At 40.1% G+C, this 26,108-nt stretch overlaps 1 protein-coding gene across 11 annotated transcripts in view; it reads right to left on the bottom strand.

Moving 5' to 3' along the window:
* The window catches only part of ZMIZ1 (zinc finger MIZ-type containing 1), a 365,870-nt gene that overhangs the window by 153,547 nt on the left and 186,215 nt on the right, over nucleotides 1-26,108 (bottom strand). The window contains exon 5 of one of the 11 annotated variants that reach the window (XM_081864249.1): nucleotides 13,641-13,735. The exons of the other annotated variants lie outside the window; for them this stretch is intronic. The gene's annotated coding sequence lies outside the window, so the exon portion shown is untranslated. The remainder of the gene's footprint in view (nucleotides 1-13,640; nucleotides 13,736-26,108) is intronic. 11 annotated transcript variants of the gene reach the window in all.

The following is a 26,108-nucleotide window of genomic DNA, read 5'->3' as shown; positions in this document are numbered from 1 at the left end:
AGGTAAAGAACTGAGAGCTGTTCTCCTCACCCACCCCACCCCCAGTGCACATAGCTTTGCAATATCTGCTCCCTCTTCTTGCTACCTGGTAGTGAGCAAAAGGAAACAATAAACAGCACAAAAATCTATGCCTACAGACAGATGGTGAAGTTTCATCTGTCAGACAAAAATGAATAATTTGCTCTATTTCTCTATATGCTGAGAGGTGTTCGCAAAGGCAGATGATTGCTATCTATTGAGTAGCTTTGATTAAGCACTGAGCTAGGCTACAAACAGGGTGGGAGGGGACTACCTTAACTAATTGATCAGTTATATAATCAGATAAGAGCTGGTTCAAGTTAGGGGGTGGAGTTAACTACAGACATGTATATGAGGGGGTTAAGAACAACTAATACAGTTGAAGTGCCATTCCTCCAAGGCCTGCAAGACTTGCATCTTATGTGTACATAAGACACAGAAGGATTTTCACTATATTAAACCTGTCTTTGCTTTTTAAATGTGCAGATTTGAAAAAATGCGAATTTAAGTGGTGGGTTTGGTCTTTAATTAAAAAATTAAGGGGGTGACGTTAAATAACAAGCCCCACCAGTGGAAGCCTGCACAAGAACATCTGCTAATACAACAGGGCTGCCCCCTACCGTGTCCTCCAATTTGGCTCAAGGGGTCAGGATAACCCTTGGAACAGCATGCGAGGGGAGGAAAAGGCAGAAAGGTAGAAAGCTGGCACTGGTGATCTGCCTAGTGCTATGTTGAATTCCTCCTTAAACATTTCTCTTCATCAGCACAATATAGAGCTCACGACAATGCACAGTGTACTTTCTTGGAGCAGCTTGCTTTTAATAGCAAATAAATATTACGTTTCAATTTTGAAACTTGTTCTTTTTGTTGGAACTTCAACCTTGCCAACAACTTGTGCACCTAAGGTCAAAAATTAAACGCTTACTCATGAGCTTAATGCACAAATATCAAGTATGAAGATCTTAATTAAGAAAGGAAATTTTGAAAGGAAGTCATATGTTTCTTCCTATGCGCATTCTATTTTGCTCCCAAGTTAATTTAATATTGTATAAATGAATACCTATCAGAGGCTTATAAAAATTCTACTCTGAGCAACCATGAATCATCCCCACTGATACACACATCACAGATGATTTGTTTTGATCGGCTTCCAAAAGCTTTATTTAGAAAGAAAATGCATGCATTATTTTGGTTTCATAGTGAAACACACACACACACACACACACACACACACACACACAACATATTACATACAAATAAGTGTGTGTGTGTTTGTGTGTGTGTGTGTGTGTGTGTGTGTGTGTAAGTATAACACAGGTATATACCAATAGTATAATACAGATATGTAGCATTTGTCAAGAGAGACATATTAATTTATATATAAAAAGTGCACGAAAAGCTTGTTGACATTTAGAGGGCTTTAGGGGTTTACGCCTTTGCTTACCATGTCCCCTGGGCAGGAAAGAGTTTCTTTCCCAAGTACGCCGGCAGAGGTCTCCCTTCTCTACTGAAGACGAGCGAGTTTCCATTCTCCTTTCACATAGCACTGCCTTGTGTTTCTTTTAAGCCTTTACAAGTCCCTACAAATCCTCTGCCTCTGCTTCCTAACAGGGAGCACTAAAACTGACACTGTCTGTCTGACCTTGTGGTTATTGATTAACTATCTCCCCATTCGCTGCCATCTTTCACACCTCTGGCGCTAGCAAATAGAGAGCTAAGGAGTAGCAGTCATACTCCATGACAGCTATGCTCAAAAAAGCCTGCCTTTGGAGATGTGGCGGGAAGTGCCGTTTGATCAAATGCTGTTCTAATGTCAAGACTAAATACCACGCAGATCCCGACAACTTGTACAGTTTAATATATATTTGCTGGGCCAATGCAGCACAAATAGCAACAAGGAGGGAGGTGGAATAATTCAGGGGTAACAGCAAATATTAAAATCTGGACCAAAAGCAAAAGACAGGGAAAGATGACAGGTTACGACTATTTAATGTCACTGATTTTAGCCATGATTGATATCACAGTATCTTTTAATATTGCATTCAAACACTATCAATATACCTGTCTGCCCTAGAAACGGGGGGTTAAATCTGCTGCAATATTAAAACTGCTTTCCATAGGCACAAGCAATAACAATGGAAGGCAAAGAGTATGCAATTGAGTAAAATGTGGACCTAGGGAAGCAACTTATTTCCATGCAAGCATAAAACACAGAGGGCATTAAAAATTATTCATGCTTTGCATGTTAAATTTACAGTTTGACTTGATTTTTCTTAACGGAAAAGGTTTTTAAAAGCTGTTAGGTAAAAAATGTCAAAAATATGTTTAGCCACTTGTACACAATAAAAATATTTGTCATAATTGGACACCTACCTGTACCTCTTAGGTACTTCGATCAAAAGGGTAGTGTGTTTTGGACTTTCACAGGCCAACCAATACCAGGAGGGGCTTCAACTGTACCAAGTGCCTACTAAGAAGAGGTTCCTAGGTGAGTTGTCAGAGAAAAGCCAAGAAATGGAGGCAGATTTCCACAGCTGCAGTTCAGAGAAAATGAACTGGAGGACACGACCACCCTGCTTGGACTCAGGTGAAAAAATGGGAAGAGCTGCTGGATGTTAAGGGGTGGGAGGCTAAGTTCTTGTAGTGTGTAGTTTAGGATATGAAAAGTCATGGGAAAGGATCATGCATGGGTAGGCAATCTAAGGCCCAATCGCCTTCTCAATCCGGCCCACGGACAGTCCGGGAGTCAGCATGTTTTTACATGAGTAGAATGTGTCCTTTTATTTAAAATGCATCTCTGGGTTATTTGTGGGGCATAGGAATTCGTTCATTATTATTATTTTCAAAATATAGTCTGCCCCCCCCAAGGTCTGAGCGACAGTGGACCGGCCACCTGATGAAAAAGTTTGCTGACCCCTGGCTCAGACAAAAGTTACCACAACCCTTAAGAACTGCTAGGCTTTAACTCTCTCCGCATTCAGGTAAACCACCTGGAGCCAAGTGAGTTTTGTAAAGCCATTTTGTACCCCACCTGGTCTGAGGAATGGGTAAGGATAAAATGTGTCATCTCTCTTCCGTAAACTCTGGGAGTACTTCCACACAATGTCTGTTCCCTAGTTCAGAAACTCTTAATGCCTATGAGAGGTTTACCTAAGAAGCATCAAATTAAAGACAAAACTTTACAAAAATTTGGGCAAACATGAACTGGTTAAAAATAAACTGGGCTTCATTTTTACCTTTAAATTTACCAGTATGTATTACCGCTTTGTTTCAATTGTCTTGCTTTACAAAAACCATGTGCTATGATCTCTGGGTATATGGGAAGATCATAAGTAAAACATAAAACAGGCACATACACAAGTTGTTCCAAAACTGAACATCACCACACCTATGTGTGCACTGTGCATGTCTGAGTGTGTCAAGAAGGTGATTGGATGACATGAATAGTTAATACATCAAAAAACACTTCTTTTAAGTTGAGATTCCCCCTGCCCCCAGGATGCACTTGGAATACCATTTCACTTCAAAAGTTGTGGGGCTGCCAGAGATTTAAACATCCACCCACAACAACTGGTTTATTCCCTTAGTAGAAATGGTACTTCAGAAACAAAATAAGCAGCATGAAAATGTCAGGTGAAAGGTCATTTTAATCATTAAACACTTGCGGGGGAGAGGAAGTCGGTTTTAATAAAGCTTTATTTACCACAAGCAACTAAATAGCTACCGTGGCTGGCTTGGGGCTATTAAAAAGGGACCAGATGCAAGGCAAAGGAAGGACTTGCCATGCCAGGAGCCGGAGAATAGATATTTGTGCGATGCGGCTTTCCATTGTCACTCTACAAATGGGCAATAATCCCCAGAAGACTTTTTATCATCTTTGGTCTCTGAGAGCAAGCGAGCGGGTTGTGTGTGTGTGTGTGTGTGTGTGTGTGTGTGTCTGTCTGTCTGTCTGCCCGCACGCAGTCTCAGTGAGGGGTGGGAATGGATTTATTTAATTTATGGTGGCTTGAGCTGTGAGTGAGGGCGGTCATGCTGGGCTGTGAAAAGCCTTTCTGCAGCCGTGTGCTTTCTAATTCTTTTCCTCCCCCATACATGTCTATTAGATACGAACTCCCCCCCCCCCAGCCTCCGCCACAACGGTGGCACAACCCCATAAGCTTTGAAAAAAAGAAGAGATGACAGCTTGCATAAGCGAGCCTGCTGGACTCCGCTGGGAGCAGGAGCGGCGGTGCGCAGAAATTGTTCAATCATCAAGCACATCTGCAGTCTGATTACAAAAGCAAAAAGGTGGCGAGGTTGGCTGTGCGGAGCAGGCAGGCCTATGATGTGACCTATGCTAGGAAGAAGGAATGAAAATATTACACACACACACACACACACACACACACACACACACACACGGATTTTTCACAGGGACAGAGCAATGCTGCATCTCCAACCAAGTGTATCGTGGCTTTCAGTCCTTGCATGCTGGTCATTCGCTGGTGCAATAAAGCTTTGACTCCTGTCTTATGCCAGTGTTTCTCACCTCTGCCCTGCCGAATTAAAATGGATGGCTTTCATATGTACTAAAAGCAAAAGATCCTCATTTCAAGAAATTGCCCTGCTTAGATGGATGGGTTTTTCGAGTTTACATCTAACCTCTCAAGATGCAAAAAAGAAAGGAAAAAATATAGGCCCATTTGTTATTGATAATGGAGAGCAGACAGGGCATCGGAACCCAGTATCTTGTAACAGTGAGAGAGAATGACACAAAATTAAAGGTGGAAGTAAGGTGTAAAAAATAAAATTAAACCCCAGCAACGTATGTGGGTACTGCCTGCAGGCTCACAGCTCAGTTGTATGGACTGCCACCTCCATGTGAGGCTTACCCAAGAACTGTCACAATGGCTGTTTTTCAAGCTTTCATTGGGGCTGCCAGGTATTAGAATTTGTAATATTGCAATTTGGGAGCAGGAGAAGTGAACATGGCTGATTTCTAACTGCCCTGAGTTTATATTCCACCTTTCTTGTGACAAAGCCAGACAGCTTACAACGTAATGCACATCTGTAATACAATTTTTAAAAAACATTTCCCCAAGCATGATGATAAAATTCATGTTTTAAGAGGAACAACCTTCTTTGATAGGGGCACTCCATAATTGTGGGGCCACCACAGAAATGTCCAAGTCCACACACACGTAGGTATAGTCAGAGTAAATCTAACCATTCCTCCTTTTGTCGATTTTGCCTGGCAACCTTATCTTTCCCTTAGCCATGTTTTCCAATAACACAGCAGATGGGGAAGAGGGTGGCAGACTAAAAGCAGTGTCTCTCAATGAGCTCAGGTAGAAGACTTTCCCACTCTTGCTAACATGGGGTGGTATTCAACTAAGTTTTACTCAGGATAGACCCATTAAAATCAACAACTGCCACCACAGGGGCATCTGAGGAACCATTTTTTTCCTGAGGAGAGGAAAGGAGCAGAAACAGGCTTTCAAAAAGGGTCTCTTTCCCTTGCTTCCCTTTTTAAAAATTCTATAATTGTCATTGATAATCATTGTTTCAATAGGTTGTTTTTTATAAACTGAGGGCCACCCGAAAAGTGTATATAAATAGATAAATGGCACATTGATTTGAAGCGTCAACAGAAAATGAAGGGAAACCATTTCTCTGCTCTAAGCAGAAGAAAATAAGCAAATTAGTGCAGGAAGTGATTTGTGTCAGGTTTTGTAAGATGAGATTGTAACAGCTGAGAAAAATGCAAATATTTGACTGTCCCTCATTTACACCCAGCCACACATTTTTCTGTTTACACATAAAACATTGCCCAACATATTTCCCCCCCCCAACAAATTATAAGAAGGGCACTGATACTACAGATTAAATACCTCTAAACATACAATTTACCACATACATTCTATAGCTGCAACCCTGAAACTGTCCAATAGGTCAAAAATAAGTAAGCCATTTGGCCCCTTGGAATAGAAACCAAGAAGAGTTGTTATCCTTTCGTTCTTCTGAGGGCCATGTGAGTTCCTATTAGTGCCAAAGATTCTGAAAGTACTATTTCTTCATTTACAAAGGGAGAGCCTCCATCACTCCTCTGTCCCAGCATGCTTTTGTGTAATCACAAGTTCTTTTTCACAAGGTACACTTTTAGTCTGCAAGGAACTGCCTCCATCACCCACTTAGAATAGACCTACCACCACGCGCCTTAAAATACTCCCACTTACAAAATTTCCTCCTTTGCTTAATATCCTAAGGAAGAATTCAGTAAACTCTGAATACACAATACATGTAAATCATTCTAATAAAAGTAGTACTCATTTTTGTTTTTTCCTGCTTGGGTTTTTAATAGCACACTTTCAGCACATACATACTCTCTTCTTCACCATGGTTTAATCTATTTTGAGACTGAATTTGAAACATAATTCAAGGATGCTTATCCAGACAACCTAGTTGAATTGTCCAGACTGAAAAAGCTTGCTTTTCTATTCTCAGGGGCCCCTCTATTCTCCCCGCAGCGTATTTTCCCACACAAGCCAACTCCGTCCAATGTGGCCAGGCTCTATAGTAAAGCTGATGCAACCAAGCAGTAAGAGCCTCACACCTATCAATCACCTGCAGACAAGCACATAGAGAATATTATACACAAAAATGCTGCAAAAGAAATCACAGAATCAGTTGGAAGGGGCACCGAGGGTCATCTAGTCCAACCCCCTGCAATGCAGGAATATGCAGTTGGCCCATATGGAAATCAGACTAATGACCTTGGCGTTATTTGCATCTCGCTGTAACCAACTGAGCTACCTGTGCAGCTCAAAGAAGTGTTCCCTGGCCTGGAATCATACCCAGGCCTCAGCACTGAGAGCGCCGAAACCCTACTGAATGGTTCAAATGTGGAATCTCACAGTCTCTCACCACTTGTGAAACTGTGCAAGTGAAACTGTGACTTCAGATTTTATAGAGACTACCTAAAATTGCCTTGCTGGCCTGTGTTCTGGTCGCCTGACATCACTGCTCCCCCTCCCCGAGTAAATGACCACGTAAGTATCATGCAGAACTGTAAACTTACTGGCATGGTCCAATTACACAAACGGTTGCTATTCCTGTAGCAGGAACCCCCCCCCCATCATTCAGTTTGTACAAACTTCACACACACACTCACTCACACACTACATACGCTACGCTTCTGTTATAAATTCATAGAAAATCAACCATACATCGGATTTGCACTGTTCCACTTTTATTTTACTCCATGAAGGAAGGACTACAAAATGGGGAAGGTTTGATACAGGCCAGGCCAGCACATCCACAGGAGCCCTGCCCAGTTGCTATGCCAGCCCTGATGGTCCTAGACAGAAGACTATCAAGATCACAAAGAACTTGCATATGGGAGTGGATTCAGCATGGACTGGAACAAAGGACAATGATCAGATCTTCCCTCAGGGGGCAGGAAACTGTGACTACCTTTTGTCTTCAGAAAATGACTCATGGGGAGGAGGAGAAGGGAACCAGCCAGGTGACAGGACACTCAGGTTACCACCACAACTCCTCCCTCAACCCCTCCTTTCTGTAATGTATGAATGATGTTTCTGGGGTTGGGCTTGACCTACAGGATGGGAATTTCAAAAGTTTTTATAAGGTCTTGCACACCATTTTTCTGTGTCTTTCCTCTCTCCTGCAAGTGAGGGGAACACCCTGTTGCAACAGTTCAATAAAGGCCAAGCCTACAGGCTGCTGTTTTGCTCCAAGTTATCCTGGTTGGTGTCTTCGTTTTTGTCCAAGGGAGACCTCGGATTTTTCCAGTAACATTCCTTCCTTTCTGTTCTGCAGCCCTTATATGGCATCCCAGATGTACTGCCTCAGCTCTTTCCTCACTATGCAGGAGAGCCCAGCTGTCCACTCACAGCCAACTCATATTTCCCTTTTAGGGGTGTTTACCAACCACTTTATTCCTTCTCCTTGCCTCCCACCTTTCAGCCTATTTAGCTGCTTCTGGATTGGCTCGTGGCCACCCAGCAGGCCATGACATCATTTCCAGGTGCCAGCTGCTGCTCCTGAAGCAAGCAGTCCCTCATTAGATCAAAGCCAGGATGTGGGATTGTAGAATATCTGCTCATGGCCACATGATCAGTTTTGGTTAACCAGCTGCCATGCAGAATCTAAAACAATACAAATGCACAGGACGAGGCATGGTCATGCCTGGCTGTGTCAGTGCACAAAGCACATTCTGGTGACATGTCAAGTGGGTTAAGACTGGCATTGAGGTAAGCTAGTCCAAATGAATCTGGATACAAAAGTTACATATCAATAGCAGAATCTAGTGGTAGCAGAAACTATTAGCTTCATGATCTAATACGCTATCTATTAAAGCTTGTGTCGATTAATCATAATTATATAGGCATCCATTCAACAAGCTGATGTCTAAAACCTAAAGAAGGTTCAAAAGAGAAATCCAACACCCTTTTATTAATATTTGACCAAGCAACATAATATTTTACCAGCAACACTGACCTAATTTACAAGATTGTTGTAAGAATTACTCAGTTTATAATGTATGTGACACTCCTTGAACATTCCAAAAACTGCTTTATAAATCACTATTACAGTGGCACCTCAGGTTAAGTACTTAATTTTTTCCGGAGGTCCGTTCTTAACCTGAAACTGTTCTTAACCTGAAGCACCACTTTAGCTAATGGGGCCTCCTGCTGCCGCCACGCCGCCGGAGCACGATTTCTGCTCTCATCCTGAAGCAAAGTTCTTAACCTGAGGTACTATTTCTGGGTTAGCGGAGTCTGTAACCTGAAGCGTATGTAACCTGAAGCGTATGTAACCCGAGGTACCACTGTACTATAAAATTGCTAATATCACTTTTCTTGTTACTTCGCTCATGGCAAGCCACAGACCTACCTTTTCAGCAATACAAAGACACAAGGGATTCTAATGCTTAATCTTTGCTTCCTTCTCCAATAATCATCAACTCCCCCCCTCTCACACACACCCCTTCTATTACAAAAAAATCCTTAGGAAATAATCAGGAAACGCTCCAACGCTCCATTAAGGTGTACCCACTAATACATTCTGCTCTTTCCACAGCATTCTCCTATTAGTAATGATTACTTTCCATGTTGCAAATCAGCAACAAACAGAACTGCAGATCTTTAACACAAATATTCCTTATCAGCTTGCTTGGGAAATGCAGCAATGCAATGAATTCCTAGGAACAGACAAGCCACCACCCTGCCTCACCTTCAATATTCTAACATTTGTGCTTCTTAATTCGCCATCAGGTTATTGGCTGCCATGTTTACGTTGTCCTTGTATGACGGCTGCTCTTAAGTAGCCTACAATTCATACCAAGGCAGCCCAAGATATATTGGCTGTTAGCTTTGCGCTAATTACTAACCACTGAGCAATCAAAGCCATTGTTTCTTTTACTTAATTATCCACCCCCTAGAAAAGCAATACCATTAACCAAACTTAGCAGAGTTCACTGAACACAAGAGGTTGATTCCTAACAGCCATTCCGTAGAATCACAGAATTGTACATGGCACAAAGGCCACATAGACCCAAAGCACACCCAAAGGGACATGGTTATGCACCCCAAATCAACCTCACAATTCATGCTATGCAATCCGGCATGCCACATTGTATCACAACTAGAAACAGCAGATGCTTTGCTGAAAGTTTGTTTTTATCAAACTGCTTGAAATGACTTGCATAAGCAAGGCAGGTCTGGGGTAGTTCATACATTTCAGCAAAGCCAATTTCTAAAATGTACAAAACTAGCATTTCCAAGTCCCTCCCCCACTACATGGGGGATATGTGAAAACAAAGCAACACTTAAAATGGTACAGTACATGACTGGCATTACCACCAAATGTATACTGTAAACTAAGCATCACACTAAGCACAGGTAGGTAAACCCCTCTCCTCTACCCTCAGTTATCACCACCAATTCGGTTTGGGGATAAAATTATTTCCTGGCCCCAAATAGAACACAAACAATGTACATGAACAAAATCCCACTCACAAAGTATTCATAAGGGAAATCTAGCAAAGGGTACCTCCACACCATTCAAACTACTATCACTATTAAAGTGGAAAGGCAAGATCTTAAAGTTGGTAAACATAAACCCCTGACCTCCCTGGGCATCTGAGGACAACTGAGGCATCAAAAAACCACAAGTAGTCTTCATAAATGCGTCCAATGATTCTTGAATCCAATGATGAGCACTGCACTCACAAAACAGAGAGGTTACTCCATAATTTTACATATTGCATACTTAGAGACCTTTTTCAGAATTCTAGTCTTCTGGTCAAGTTGTAGATATTGGTTTTTAACATACTTGAAAGTTTCAGCCTAGATGTGCTGTGCTGTCATCAGAAGGCCATGTTGGTAGAGCATGGGATTCTTTGGAAAGAAGACTCAGTACCAACCAATGAGGAGTGACAGACTAAATTAATGGGTTATGCCGAAATAGCAAAATTTATGGGAGCAGTAAGGAACCAAAGGGGGCGGGACTTTATCAAAGACTTGGAAAAAAATGTGAATTATTTGAAATGTTATTGTACACATATAAATTCATTTAGCAGGATTAACTTAAACCAAACAGTTAAAATTAATGCTAAAGGAAAACAAGGGAGTAATTTGTAATTGAAGTACTGAAGGAAATGCCGTATTACAAATTAAAAAGATAAGTGGGGGGTGCCAAAATGTACATATTTGTTGGAAAATATTGGATTGCATTTTTGTCAACATATTTTTGAAAAAATAATTTTTTAAAAAATATAAAATATACTATGAGATTCTAAATCCCAGGGTCCTGGGGTGGAGCCCCATGTTGGGAAAAAGGATTCCTGCATTGCGGGGTGTTGGGACTCATGGGCTTTTCCAAATCTACAATTTTATTATTCTAATTCTGGTTATACAAAAAAGGTCACTACCTCAGACAGCATTTTAAAGGGTTTATGCAAACTCATGGGGGGCAACTCTATAAACATCTACTAGTTATAACAGCTGAATTTCTATGCTCAAAAACAATATAGCAGGTGATAAGGATATGAGGGTTGCAGCCTTCATGCTCTGCTCGTGGCCTTCTCATAGACATTTGGCTAGATACCGCCAGAAACAGGATACTGAGCTAGATGGGCTCATGATCTGATCCGGTAAAGCCCTTCTAACATAGGTATTAAGCAATTTGCTCTGAAAGTACCTTTCCGCAGGGGCTGTGACCATAAGAATCCCTGGGGTTTCATGTAGCCTCACACATTTGTGGCTACTGTCATGTTGTACAGCTGACATGCAGTGATGTGCCATTGATCATGCTGTCTTTGCAAGGCAAGGAGATGGATTAATGCACCTATTAGATGAAAGAGGGCGAGCCGATAAAGGAAGTCAGGACAGGTCACTGCATATAATGGGAAATTGTTTTTAGACAACGGGTTTTAATATCCCATTTAGTTTCCACATTTCAAAGCTCACTGTGGATTAAAAATGACAGGGAAATTGTTGTAGGCCCATCCACTGTTAGATCATAACATTATGTGAATCAGAGTAAAAAGCCATCAAAACTATACGGATAGCAAATTTGGTTAGAATTTTCTCATCCTCAACAGCAACTTTAAAGGCCTCTGGCTTGCCCCCAAATACAGATGAAGGTTTTGCCTGGGCATCTCTTTTGTGATATATTAAGTATGCTATTAGAAGAATGATGTCTCCGGAAGCCTTTACATGGATCACAACTAGCATGGGAAAGTATGGAGGCAGCAGAGACCACACAGTTCAGAGAATGAAAATGGGAATTAGTCATTTTTAAATTTTGTTAATTCTCTCTTTCTGAAGTGTAATATGGTGAGCAGTGCTCATCTATGGGAAAATACTGACTTTTTGGTCCTGAATGAACAGTTTTCTGACAAAAACGCATAATACATAATGTCATAAGGATATAGTGTATATATAATGCTATTGTGAATATAGGGAGTTGCCTTCTACTGAGACAGACTAGTGGGACAACAGAGCCCAATAATGTCTATTTTAACTGGCAACAGCTTTCCAAGATCTCAGAGACAAAGGTCTTTGCCATACCTGTAACCTGAGAGCCTCTAAGGGACATGCCACCTTGACAGACATCCTTCTCTCTCCCATTTTCTTTCAGCTTCTACTACATCCATGGCTAAATGCTCTAGAAAATACACTACCCTTTTAAAGAATATAAAAACATTCTAAGAACCAAGTGATGTAGCTGCCCCCTAATTGAGTGTTTTTCTCCTCACTTTTGCTCCTAATGAAGTATCATATCCTATATACTCACTTGGTCCTCTACTTAAGAGATGTATGTCTACACCAGTTTGTAGCCACGACTGCAGCATTTCTCTCAATATCGCTATTAATTGGAATTTGGTTAAACATTAGATCGCTGTTTATGCCAGAAAGCAAAAACGGACTTGGTGGCTGTCCACTAATTATTATCCCACCCCCCACCCACTTGCTCTCAGATACATGCAGGCTGTATCTGTATGAAATATGGTAGGCAAACTAATTAAAACCTGACAGATTCCATCTTTGAGACAAGCCTCCCAAGATAACAATTTGCCTATCATTATGGAGGAGTTTGATCTCCTTACAAAGGCACCTTGTCTCCAACTCCCCAACTGTCAGAGTAAGTGGTTTATATTATCACACTGACTGATTTACCTAGGCTAGGCAGTACCAAGTGGAGAGCCTTGCCCTCACCCCATCCCCTCTTTTTTTTTAAAAAAAACCAACAACAACCACACAATAACTACCTAAAGTCAAAAGAATTGCTCAGATATGTTCCAGAGTGGGATGCAGGGGTCTGGTTTAGTTCTCTAGATAACCTCTTGTCAAGAGCGGGCACATTAGATAAGAGATGACACAGGCCTCAAGCATAATGTTTCTCTCTGTCTCTCTCCAGCTACTAATGACTGATATGCTGGCCTGCTTCTGAACCCTCCGGATCTCATTGACCAATTGCTGGGCAAGTTAGAACTATTAGTGCATACACGCAACAGTAAAGAGCAATTACTGAATTCCGTTATGCCAAGACTAGAAAATAAGCATTTACGTTTTGATCACTACATAAAGCATGATTCACAAACTGAGAAGCTTTCTATTTGTAGTATCCAAATCATGGAAGTATATGTACATAGGAGGGTGAAGAAACTGTCTTAATGGTCAAGATGCTCTGCAACCTCTTGATGTCCATCTTTCTCTGACCTAGTTGCACAGGTTTGTCCATTAAGGGTATGACCACAGAAACACCCCTGTGCCATCAAATCAAACAATGGGAAATGAGTCTAAGAAGTCCTCCTGCTTTCTACCACAGATATACATAGCTTGTCAAATTTTGTTTTCATGCATTCAGTTAACAATTATGTCATCGGGGAATTCTGACAGATTATAGGTAGGTATGGAGAGGGGGTCATCCCAAACAGACTTGTCCAATTTCATAATTTTCTGTTAATTCCTTCCCCACTTTCTGTGCAATCTTAATGACAGATGTGCTGTGACTACAGCAAATGAACTGGTAAAAAGGTCTCTGTGGGGTCTACTGTGTGCCCAGTTAATTTGTACACAGACAGTGGTTCTTTCTTACCAGAGCACATCACTTACCAACTCCAACAGCTGGTCCTAGGACTTGTGGCCAAAGTATAGTCTGTTAATTAGCTCTTGTACATAAATGGTTGGGGGACTTGGGTATGTTTCACCTGGAGAAGAGAAGATTGAAAGGTGATATGATAGCCATATTCAGGTATCTGAAGGGCTGTCACATGGAAGATGGAGCGGGCTTGTTTTCTGCTGCTCCAGAGGGTAGGAACCAAACCAATGGATCCAATTTTTTTTAAAAAAGGGAGATTCCAACCAACCATAAGGAAGAACTTTCTGACAGTAAGAGCTGCTTGACAGTGGAATGGACTACTTCAGAAAGTGATGGACTCTTCTCCTAAGTTTTTAAACAGAGGTTGGATGGCCATCTATCAGGGATGAAGGTAGATAAATGCTCCTTGTTACTAATTCTGGGCCAGAATGACTAATTCTAGAATGGAAGAGAGTGGCTGAGCTCAGAACATAACTTGGTTGGGGACACTCTTCTCATGTTAGTGAAACAGGTGTACCACACCCCTCCAGATAAAATCAGTATGATGTGGACACCACACAAATACCAAACTGCACAGGCCCTTGACTTCCACAATTCTTCTTCTCAGAAAATGATTGCTGGTATACTAACTGGATATATGTGTGAATTAGTTTATTTACATGATGTATAGGAGGAGAGCTCACCTCCCTCCATTCCTTTACAATGCAAAGCCTGGTGCCATTTCACAGTATTGTATCTGAACTGGGCTAATGATGTCAGCAACTGACATGCTTGTCGCTGAAAATCAGGTTGTCATATTTCATGGGGGGCAGATAGAAAAATGGGTCTGGTGACTAGAATATTATTTTAAAGACTACCCCAAAATTCCAACTGCTGGAAACAATTAATTTGATATGTCCTTAGCATCACAAAAAGTGGGTACATTAAAAAAAATTACACTACAATCTAGTATATAAATCGAAGTGCTAATTTATTAGGATTTTCAGATTTCCAAACTTTACCACATACTGTTTACTACAGCTAAAAAGCTGGTATTTCTACCAGTCAAATTTGGGAGGGGGGATTAGGAAATATTCTCCAGAATTAAACACAATCAAATGGAACAGAAGAGAAAATAGCTACAGTTAGAAAAGTAGGGCACTTCAGTGCCCCTGGCTTATCCCCTCTTCCTTCATAACACATTCTTTTGGGAGGAGGGAAGGGAAAGTGCTACTATAGAACGATTCTCCAGTTGGCATTAATAAGTGCCAGGCCAGCTAGTAATCATGCCTTCTTAAATTTAAAATGTTCACAATGTTTTATGATTGCTGAGGTTAGAAGGAAGTTCCAATGTAATTGCACATCCTCACAACTCCTTTCCAAGCTTGTGTAGACGAAACCTTGTTGTCCATTTCAGCACTTTAAAAATGTTACACTTATAAAAAAAAGGATTCCTAATGCTACACAACCAGGATGAAAACTTTCGAGATTATGATAATTTTCTGTTATTATTCCGCGGTCATGTCTGATACCTCCTTATCTGCCTCTCTCTTGCTAAAAGACATTTGCTGATCTTAAACCTGGCTTGAATGAATAGCAATTGTTCCCATTTGGTTTTCAAGGTACTTTTTTTTTTGTTTGTCTACCCCATTCACTGGCCTGAAATCAGCAAGGCCTCAGATGGCTGTTGCTATGGCAACCCTGTTCATTCAACACTGGAGTATAATGAAGACAATGTGTTTTCCATTTAGATGAGTTTTGGAGCAAAAAAAGAGAGAAGACTTCTGCTTAACAGCTCCACAGAATGCAGGGTAATATAATCAGGTTTTCTGTAGTACCAGTTACATCATGGTGTGCTCCTAAGAGAGAGAATGTTACACCCACATTTAACCATAATTATGGTAGTGGTCAGATTAATCAAATGTGAGATTGTATTTCCTATGTTTTAAAGACTTTGCCAAAGAAAACAGAAGGGAAATATATTCATGCCATATTTTATGTAAAAACGGCAAATAGCCCGTTAATACTTTTTCTACTGTTAATACTTTTTTGCCTTTGTGGACTTGATAACAGACACTTCAGATATTCCTTTTAATGTGCCTCTTTTCTCAATTCTTAAGCAGGAGTGGCATTTAAACAAAAATAAATGAGAGTGGTTCAGAACAAATGTATGTGAATAATTATTGATTTAAAATGGGCAGGAAACACTTTCCCCTCATTCTAGCATTCATTTGTCTTTCTTTGAACTAGTTAAACCCCAGATGAGATCCATATAGTTGCTAAGCAGAATACTATAGTGATGGCAGAAAATACCAAGAAACCCAAAACCAATTCTGCATCACTGAAATTTGTGTAAAATCATTTACAAAAATTGTTTCCTAAAGAGCTTCAGAAGTAGGTTCACTCTTGTCACTTCCACTTTAAGGTCACTCTTGTCTAGTTTCCTAACATTTTATAGCTTTCAGGTGGCATGAAATATAAATTACATAAATAGTTTAGTTTTATCTCCAACTTTTAGAAACTACTTCTGTTTATCTATTTACATTTCTTTCACAATGCCATCCCAAGGACTTTACATAGCCAACACCGTCTGATTAAAATAAATCTTTATAAAAACCAATGGTCTTTCTATACATGCCTTTGTTGACACATAGATCTGAGTTTCATACAGATGCAAATCATGCTTGAGATAGAAACTTCATTAAACTATTAGAACAGCTGGACCAAGTCTTTAATTAATGTAACAATAAAAACCCAAATCCAAACATCTCGAGGATACCTGTGCACATACAAAAGTTCCAAGAAAGTGTCTATATCTGGATGCAAGTGAGTATCACCTGCAGTTAAGAGTTCTCAAAGTTCCCTTTCATACATTACCATAGTGGTTAGGTTGCGCCTTCCCTATGGCTTGATTCTACATTGGTCTAGTAATGTTTGAAAGGTAGAACCTCACAACAAAACATAAGGTACTACCTACAGCAGAGTCAGTGGCTCAGATGGAGATGATAGTGTCATATGCCACATCCTATCCCCAAAAAGCTGACCACAGAAGAAATGCAACCAGCGCATAACATCTTAACTGGCTCAAAGTCAACATCACATAGGATTTATTGATTTGATTTAGTTTTGAGGATATCTAGTATCTGAAGGAAATGGTCAGAGGCTAGGACTAGAGGAGGCAATATTCTTCAGAGGGCCCTGCCTATACCCTCCAGTGGGACAAGTCATCAAGTTAACAAAATGTCCTCCAGCCCACTCTTGCAAACATATTATTATTACCGGTAATTACTACTACTATTTATCTGCACTTCACCTTAATCCAAAGACAAATTACAAAAAATACACTGGGTCCTGAATATATACATCTCAGGTGTTAAAGGCCAGGGTAAAAGATGTATAATAAAGTTACCTGATACACCTCTGTGGGAAGAGAGTTCCACAATTTAGGGGCCGCCACAAAGAATTTTATCAATCCTGGGCCAACACCATCCCTGAGCTTCTGAGGGTGCTGGAACTATCAAGAAGAGCCACCTCAGCTGATATTAACACTTGAGAGGGTCTCTAGGGAAGGATGCAGTCTTTCAGATATCTGGGCCCTGAGTTGCTAAGGGCTTTAAACACTTGAATTGGGCCCAGAAACAAACTGCCAACCCATGCAGCTGTTTCAAAACAGGGGTTGTTTGTGAACTAAATGGAACACTTTCCAGTGATCTTGCCGCTGCATTTTGGATCAATTGTGGTTTCCAAGTCATCTTCAAGAGCAGCCCCATGTACAGCATAATGCAATAATTCAGTCTAGAGGCTACCAAAGCATGGGATACAGTGGCCAAGTTATCGCTGTCCAAAAAGGCTATGGACAGTGAACCAACTGTAATTGAAAAGGGGCGCTCCTAGCCACAGAGGCCACCTGAGCCTCAAGTGACAGTGCTGAATTTAGGAGCATTGGGAAAGAACAACTTGAAAGAGGTATCACTTTTTTGCGCTGTTTTTGCAAAACAAGAGGCAGCCAACTGTTACCCTCTGAAAGTAGGGGCTGGTTCACATGTGGCATGTTTGCACAAGAGGTCCATTTAGTCCAGCATCCTGCTCTCAAAGCAGCCAACCAGATGCCTATGGGAAGCCCACAAGTAGCGCATAAGCACAACAGCTTATGCTCCCAGCAACTGGTATTCAGAGGCATACTGCCCTCTGATACTGGAACTGATGGTGCTAGAACAATTCGCCTATGAGGGAAGGGCTCCTGTTACATTCTTATGATGAACACAACTTCCAGTGGTGACACACGTTTGAATAGACCATCTGTCGCCTCCCTTCCCACACAATATTTTCTAGCGCAGTCAAGTTCACACATTCAGTTGCCATTGATATACAGTTTTTAGAAAAAAGGAACAATCGTGCTTTCTCTTTATAGTTCACAATTCAATTAAGTGCAGCTACAGTTATAACATTTCATAGACACACTCATTAATGTAAGAAGGGCTGATTTTTATTTCCCTTGGAAAATGTATTCAGGCCATTGAGTGTTCCAAATAAAATGGTACTGAACAGAAAAAAAAATGTGTAAAGCACAATTTCTCCCATTCAAAGAGCAATCAAGCCATATTTTTTTGTACAAATGATCAGCTTCAAGTTACCAACCTTTTTAAGCCACAGGACAACTGCAGAAGTAGGCTGTGTTTTATTGATGGTATAGAAGCTAAGAAGTTTTTCATATGGCCACCTTTTTCCAATATGGAATATTATTGCAAACAGTTGGGGAGGGGATCACAAAAATCTGTTTGGAGTGAATTTGTAAGGCATGTAACACAGCAGAAATCCTAGGTTTGCCACCAAGCTCAATAGGAAACCACAGCCAATCCTGGCTCTCTAATGAGAATACCTGTATGATTTCAATTACCTTATTTTCACCTTCACCTTTCACATTTTTTTAGGCGTACACTTGTGAAAGAGGCGTACACATGACTTACAGTGTGAGGAGGCCCTTAACTTCACTATAGCTGACTGTTACCTTAGAGTACGTTTGCTAGAAATAGCAGAACACCACAAATCGTTTCTTTACCTTGGAACACATGTGGAGAATTGTCCCCACACTAAAATTTCAGCAATTTTAACACTGACTCACGTTATAGGATTGTAGTAGAGCCGAAAATTACAGTAAATTTGAAAGTTGACACATTTTCTGCGGCATAGTTTGACTCTGAATATATGTAAATGGCTGGGAATCCCATAAGACTTACTACTCAAGCATAAAACTTGTGCATCTCACTGTGATCACCAAAAGGCTTCTTCACAACAAAATGCTTGCAAAACTTGATATTATGCAAGTCAGGTTTGACACACCATGAGAGATTTGGTATTCAATGTCATCCATATGCTTGCTTTTTCATCTCATTCTAATGAAATCATGGAAATTCCGGTGCCTGAAATCAGTAATGGAGTTATGGGAGCGATATTATTGGTTTGTTGTTCTTATTTTTATTATGTATTCTGTAGTTTTTATGTTGTAATTTTAAGTTGTGAAACACCCTGAGGATGGTATACAAATTTAATAAATAATAATTTTAAAATGTCGATCCAGCATGCAGCAGCAGTGAAAAAGGAAAATTCCATGTTAGGGATTATTAGGGATGGGATCAAGAATACAATTCATACCTGCAATATCTGATGCAACAACATCTGGAATACTGTATACAGTCCTTGTTGCCACATCTCAAAAATGACAATTGCTTTTGGGAAAGGTGCAGAAGGAGTCAATTGAAATGATCAGGAGACTGCAGGAACTCACTTATGAGAAATGCTTTTTTTTTTTTAGGGGCAGGGGTTTATTTTGGAGGGGAGAGTCCTATTCACATCCCATGCACAATATTAGATCCCAGGGTCATTTAATGAAAGTCAAGGGAAGAGGATACAGGACAGACAAAAGGAGGTACTTCTTCACACAACCAACTATGGATGTTGTTGACACAAACCGTGATGATAGACCCATTCACTGGGAATAAGGAAACTAAATGGTTACTAGTCAAGTTAAGTCAGGCACCGCCAAACTTGGCCCTCCAGCTGTTTTGGGACTACAACTCCCATCATCCCTAGTTAACAGGACCAGTGGTCAGGGATGATGGAAATTGTAGTCCCAAAACAGCTGGAGGCTGTTTTGGCCATGCCTGGCTTAAGTATATACTGTCTCCTCTGAATGCCATAGCACAAAATAGGAACAAGAACAGAAAAGTTCTTAGGAGACCAGGCAAAGGAGGAGAAAGCAGTGTCTGTATCTTATATTCTCTTAACAGTACCTTAAGAGAATATACGAACTATATATATCCTTAGTTATGTATATAAATACATTACTAATGTTACTTGAGCAAACATAAGTTGAAATTTAGAAACATACATCTGTTGGAGGTGTGGTGAATTTGGTGTCAATTTATTATTTTGAAAATTAGATTCAGTTAGAAGTTGTAATATTGAGGTATATTGATCAAATTACAGGATATAATTTACTGGAGGACCCATTGTTATACTGATAAACTGAATGGAGAAAGATGATGTTGAAATTGTAACTAGCCTGGTAAATGCAGCAAGGAAGTCTATATCATACTGTGGGGAGAGAAGATTGTTTCACTCATCAATTTTTTTTAAGAATCTGGAACATCACTACAATGACAAAATTGACACATTGTATACAAACTCAGCTCTCCTTTGATGGAACCAAATATATCTCCAGTTGGTCAATACTTATTTTATTTTGGAGCAATATATATCTCCTTATTCATATTTTTTCTCTAACAAAATGTGTTTTTTGTAATAGTGTGTATGGACTGGAGTATTAAGATGCTGTTATCTGATAAGATTTTTTATTTTTGTATTCTATTTCAAACAAACAAACAAACAAAAGTCCAAGTTTATCTGAGAGAATACTAAAAGTTAAAGGCATTAATCACAGTAACCTTGGTTATATGCCAGAACCTGAGATTTTCTGAACCACAACGTTTTTCAACAAAACCTTCCATATTTTGCACACTATTCTACTTGTGCCACCCTTATGACCGCTAAACACCCAACCCAGTCTAAATACCTAATGTAAACTCTTGTTAAATGGGTGTGACATTGCTTTCATTTGTGCAGTGTGTGTGCAGGTGGGGTACAATGTTTATAGTAGTGCACAGCATCAGAGATGGTTTAATTTCATATTGCAACACCCTAATGACTTTATTGTTTCAACTCACATTGTGATTTCAGCTGCTATTACCATTTAAACACCTGTATTATCAGAATACTGTGCATGAATGGTTTCTGGATAATTTACTTACATTACAATAGATTAATTCAGTGAAAGGATGTGTTATTTCTCTAACTGTTGCACAATTTCAGTCTCCCAGTATAACCTGAAATTTACCACTAAGAACAGCATATAAAGTTATACTGGAAGATATATGGTGTGGTTTTTATAAAGTAGGTTTCAATGAATAAAAATAATGCCGAACATGTAAACATAAGGAGTGTGTGTGTGTATGCGTGTGTGCGCGTGTGTGTGTGTGTATATATATATATATATATATATAATCCACAAGGCTAACAAAATTTTGATTCCAGTGAATGTTATCAATAGTATAAAAAACTGAGTTCCAATGAGAAACACACAATTGATTACTATATAATGAGTTTTGTTATTATTTAAAAACCTTTTAAAATGTTTCACCACATTTATTTATTGTTCCGTTTTGTGAAGTTAAGGATGTAGCTGGCTTGGCTGAAGCAAAGCTGGTCTGGGCTCGGTCATTGTTGGAACTGTGGCTGCTTGGGGACTCTATGTATGGGGAAGAGTGGCATATATACTAAACAAATAAGATTTGGGTTTTAGTGGGGTGTGTTTTTTTCTGGTGAAACACATGGGGGGGAAATTAAAATATCCCTCAATTGGTGAGCCAAAGAAGTTATTATGCAATTTATTTGTTTGGCTAACCAATACTTTGCATGAAAGGCTATCTACAAGTTCAGCTGCAAGACGAATGATGAGATAAACTGATGAAGAGGCATGTGTGAAACAGACTTAAGAACATTAGAAGAGCCTTGACAGATCAGATCATTCCCTTTCCAAAAGTGGCCAGTGCAATACCTCCATTAAGCCCACAAAGAAGGCAAGGAGCCTTCCCAGGTTAGTTGCCCCCAGCATCTAGCACTCATGAGACTATTACCTCTAGCAATGCATACAGTTCCATTTAGCTATCATGACTAACAGCTGCTGATAGACCTCTCTTCTGTTTATCTTCTAGACAAGGACTCATTGGGAAGAGGAAAAGTTTGAGGGTGCGGCATCTGCTAAAGAGCATTTTGCATCCAGTTTCTGCCAGAATTATTGTTGATGGCTGTATATAAATTAACCACACACGTTAGCAATATTGTGAGTTAATGCGCACATACAAAAAAAAAACCCACCCTCATTAAGATTTAGGTCCATTATAAGCCTTAATTAAGAATGACACGGTATTTCCCTCCCCTCTTTGAAGGAGAACACAGATACTTGTATCCCTAGTGTATTATAAATGTAAATATCTTTGCCTTGATAGAATATTCTTCTGCTGATGGGAATCGTAATGAAGTGTTGCTTCTGTGATCTCCACATATAATGCATTATTTTCACTTCAGTATCAAGAGACACTTTCAACGTTTTTCAAGTTAAATACCGAAGAAGCTACATTTCTAGGTTGCCTTGTGTCATGTTCAGAACGGGTCACAACGAGGGCTGGATTAATCAGTACGCTCTAGGCTAGGGCCTCCACCAAACAGAGGGTCAGGTTCTAATGTAACTATTTGAGAGAGTTTCTACAAGAATAGAGGCTTATGCTTCTCTACATTATTTATTTGCCAGGCTTGTTTAAAATTCTATACAGTGCAAAAAAGAAAGAACGGGGTGGGGGAGGTTTTTCATTAAGCACAAACCAGGAGGAAGAAGATAGCTTCTAGTGGTGAGAAAATTTCAAATTTCAATATGAGGAAGAAAATATTCATGCTACATTTCATCATTCACCTTATGGGTCATCCAGCATGAGTCTCAATTTGCCAATAGCGTTCGAAGGGTGAGAAAATATGTTAATTAGAGTTATACTTTCTTTCAAAGAGGAAATGCAGACTTTCTAAAACAAAAGAGCTAAAGAATGCCTTGAAGACAAGCTGGCAAATAAATTCATGAATGTTGCTACCCCCACTCCCAAATTATTACCCCCCAGCTCCTGTGCACACATACTTATATTAGTCATCTGTGGCACGCTGATAGCCTGGCCGACTTCCTGCCTGGTCACCCATGGCAAATTCTAAGTCACCACAGATAAGTAGGCAAGTGGCTACTTATAAGCCTTCTAAAAAGACCCAGTGCTACTTCAACACAATTTAAGTAATTTGCTGTTCCTCTGAAATATTCACCAAAATGTCCAGACGAAACAAAATATGATGATGGGGACTTGACAAAGTCACAAAGAAGGATTTCTCTCTCCACAATGCAGCAACCAAAAGCATAGAAGAACCAACATGAAAGAAAAGGAAAAGTATCACTGTGTTGGCTCCTGCTCCATGCCATTAAGACATTTATGGTGCTTATCAGTAAGATATCCAGCTTTCTTGAAGGACAGCCCTGTCTGTCTCCTTTATCTCCAGCATTACATGTAATTGCAAGGACTTTTCTCTTTCATGCTGATCTTCTGTAAATAACTTAAGATTATTAGAGCTGATGAAGCAATAAAAAAAAAAATCTATTCAGTATTCTCTTTTATTATGGTCTCAGGAACCATTTGAATATGCACTGAGGTCCACTGGAGATCCCCAGACCACAGTTTAAGAACCACCAACAGGGAATACAAATACTTGCAGATCACTTGGCCAGCATTGCCTCCTTCTCATCCTTTATCCACAAGAACACTACTATTCTCCCTTAGCCGTAATGCTGGTGTTGATATCCAAAAGCCCCTTTGATTACATCCTCAGACCAGAATGAGCCCCTTTAATCATCTGCTGCATTGTTCCAGACACTCGCTATTAACTGACAAAACTGAATTTGAGAAAGGCTTCCTTTATTATTGCTTTTCCCGACATCACTTCTAATTATTTTTTCTAGCACCATGGGGTTAAGGAAACACATACACACACTGAAAAGCCTACTGGAAGTAAAACCAGAGTCAAATTCCAAGCAAGGAAATCCAGCCGGATCTGCTGCTGTCACCTTGTTTTGACTGTATCTTGAGGTGCATTTGCATGCTACCTTGGCACATAAATACATTACAGTAGCTAGAAAGTATGGGAGGGAGGACTGGCGGTAAAATGCATTGTAAACACAGCACTACATAACTGGGTTGTTTCAATGCAATCCCACTGAATCTATACAGGAAAATAAATGGAGAAAAGAATTAATGTTGATATGGATTAGATCTCTTGATTTGGGGTACATTTTCTCTCACTCTTACTCCCTCTCTCATTGACAGCTAAGATTCACACCACACCCCAAGCTAGGGATTGTTCTCAGTTTGTTAAATGAATAAGGTATTGCAACAAAAGGCATTTTAACCACCCCACACACTTCCATGAAAAATTTGTATTCTGTTAAACCAGAGCCCCAAAATAATATTCTAGAATCATAGTTGGAAGGGACCTCAAAGGCTTGTCCAGGACAGCTAAACCATGAGCCTAGGTTTAGAAGACATGCCAAGTAAAAACATGGTTTAACACAGTGCAGCATAGTAGCAGAACCCGTGGAGAAGCAAAGTAGCCACAATCTCCACTCCGAGATCCTGGACACTTGCTGGCTTGTGATATGCAAAAAAGGGCAGAGATTTAAATAGACATTCTCTCACCACTCTTCTATATTGCAACTCACTAGCTTAAATGCTTCGGAAAAAGAAAGAAATGTGATTTAAATTTGGATTTCAGAGATGAAATTATTCACAAGACTTGAGAAAATTAATTCTGATTGCTAAGGCCTGGTAAAGTAAATGAGCTTACCAGAAGCCAGTTAAGGCTCACAAAGGAGGAGGTCACATCCAAGTGGAGTATTCTCACATCTACAGAGACTCCTGAGAATCACACACATCTTCCATCACGACACCATAAAACAGAGAATCATGTCATCTCATGCTAAGCTGAAGTTCCAATGTAGCTAAGATATATGACATAAAATGGCTTTTAACTCTTGCCTTTCTAAAGGCATCGCTAACATACCTGCCTCATCATACATAGTTCAGTCCTGCATCATTTCATGCAGTTTGGCAGGAGGACTTGGTCCTCAACAAACTTGAAGTGTGTGGTTACACAATCACCTTTGAAGAGGACGCAGACCAGCTGGTACATAATATAATGCTTCATAAGCACAAAACACCTCAGGTTTGATATTTAACAAATACTTTGGAGAGCTGAATTCAAGATGATAGGAAAATTACAGACTTTATTGGGCTAGAATGGATCATTGCTGAAGTACTTACTGTCAAAGCTGTATATGTAAGCACACAGATTCTGAGGGAAAGCAGATTTGAGAATCTTTTATCTTCAACTACTTATTTTGGAAAGTGATCTGATCGTCCATCTGTTCACCATAGGTTCAACCACCTCTCAAGTGATCAGTGATAAATTTGCCATTAGGGTTCCCAAACCCAGGGTGGTGATCACTGTCAACGTTTAGACTCAGCCACTATTTTGAATCAAGATGGCAGACACAACATGATTTTGGCATGACTTTGCCTCCTTTTTTGGCAAAGTCCAGCCACCTCTTGAGATATCATCACAAAACACAGCACAACAGTTCCTAAGGTGGAGGCAGTGGACTTCATCACCATGTGGATACCAGGCACCATTTTGAATGAAGATGATGGATGAAAACACAACTTTAGTGCGCATTTTCTGGCACAAGTTTGGCCACCTCTTGAGATATCATCACCAAAATCAGCATTAGGGTTCCCAAGGTGGGGACAGCAGGCTTCACTGACTTTTGGATGCTGGGTGCCATTTTGATTCAATATGGCAGACCAAAACATGACTTTGGCATGACTTTGCCATTTTTTGGCATAGGTTTGCCAGTGAAACCGGGCTCAATGGTTCATGTGGTGGGGCTGCCATCTTCACTGATGTCTTGATGCCAGGCTCCATTTTGAATCAAGAAGGCAGACCCGAATGTGGCTTTAGTGTGACTTCGTCTGATTTTGGGCACGATGGGTCCAAACTCACAAATTGTACTGTTCATTTTACAATCCCAACATTTGTGGGTTTCTTCAAATTCGCACACAGTGCCAAGCACTCCCAGCTCATATCACTATAAAAGGAAAAGGAAACAAGTTCCTAACCTTTATGGATGTGAATATAAGCTTTAAAATACATGGGCAAGGCTTGCTGAAATTTCAGAAACAAGTGGGGTGGCTTAATAAAATTTCCAGTGGTTGGAAAAAAAAGGCTTCAATGCCCTGCAAAGTGCCTTCCCCTCCTCCCAACTGCCAAAAAGCAGAATTACACAAAATAAATTACGCAGATTA

The sequence above is a fragment of the Podarcis erhardii genome (assembly GCF_964252035.2).
Source record: "Podarcis erhardii genome assembly, chromosome: 5".
Lineage (NCBI taxonomy): Eukaryota > Metazoa > Chordata > Lepidosauria > Squamata > Lacertidae > Podarcis > Podarcis erhardii.
The sequence above is the reverse complement of the archived record's forward strand: the minus strand, read 5'-3'. Positions and strand labels throughout refer to the sequence as shown.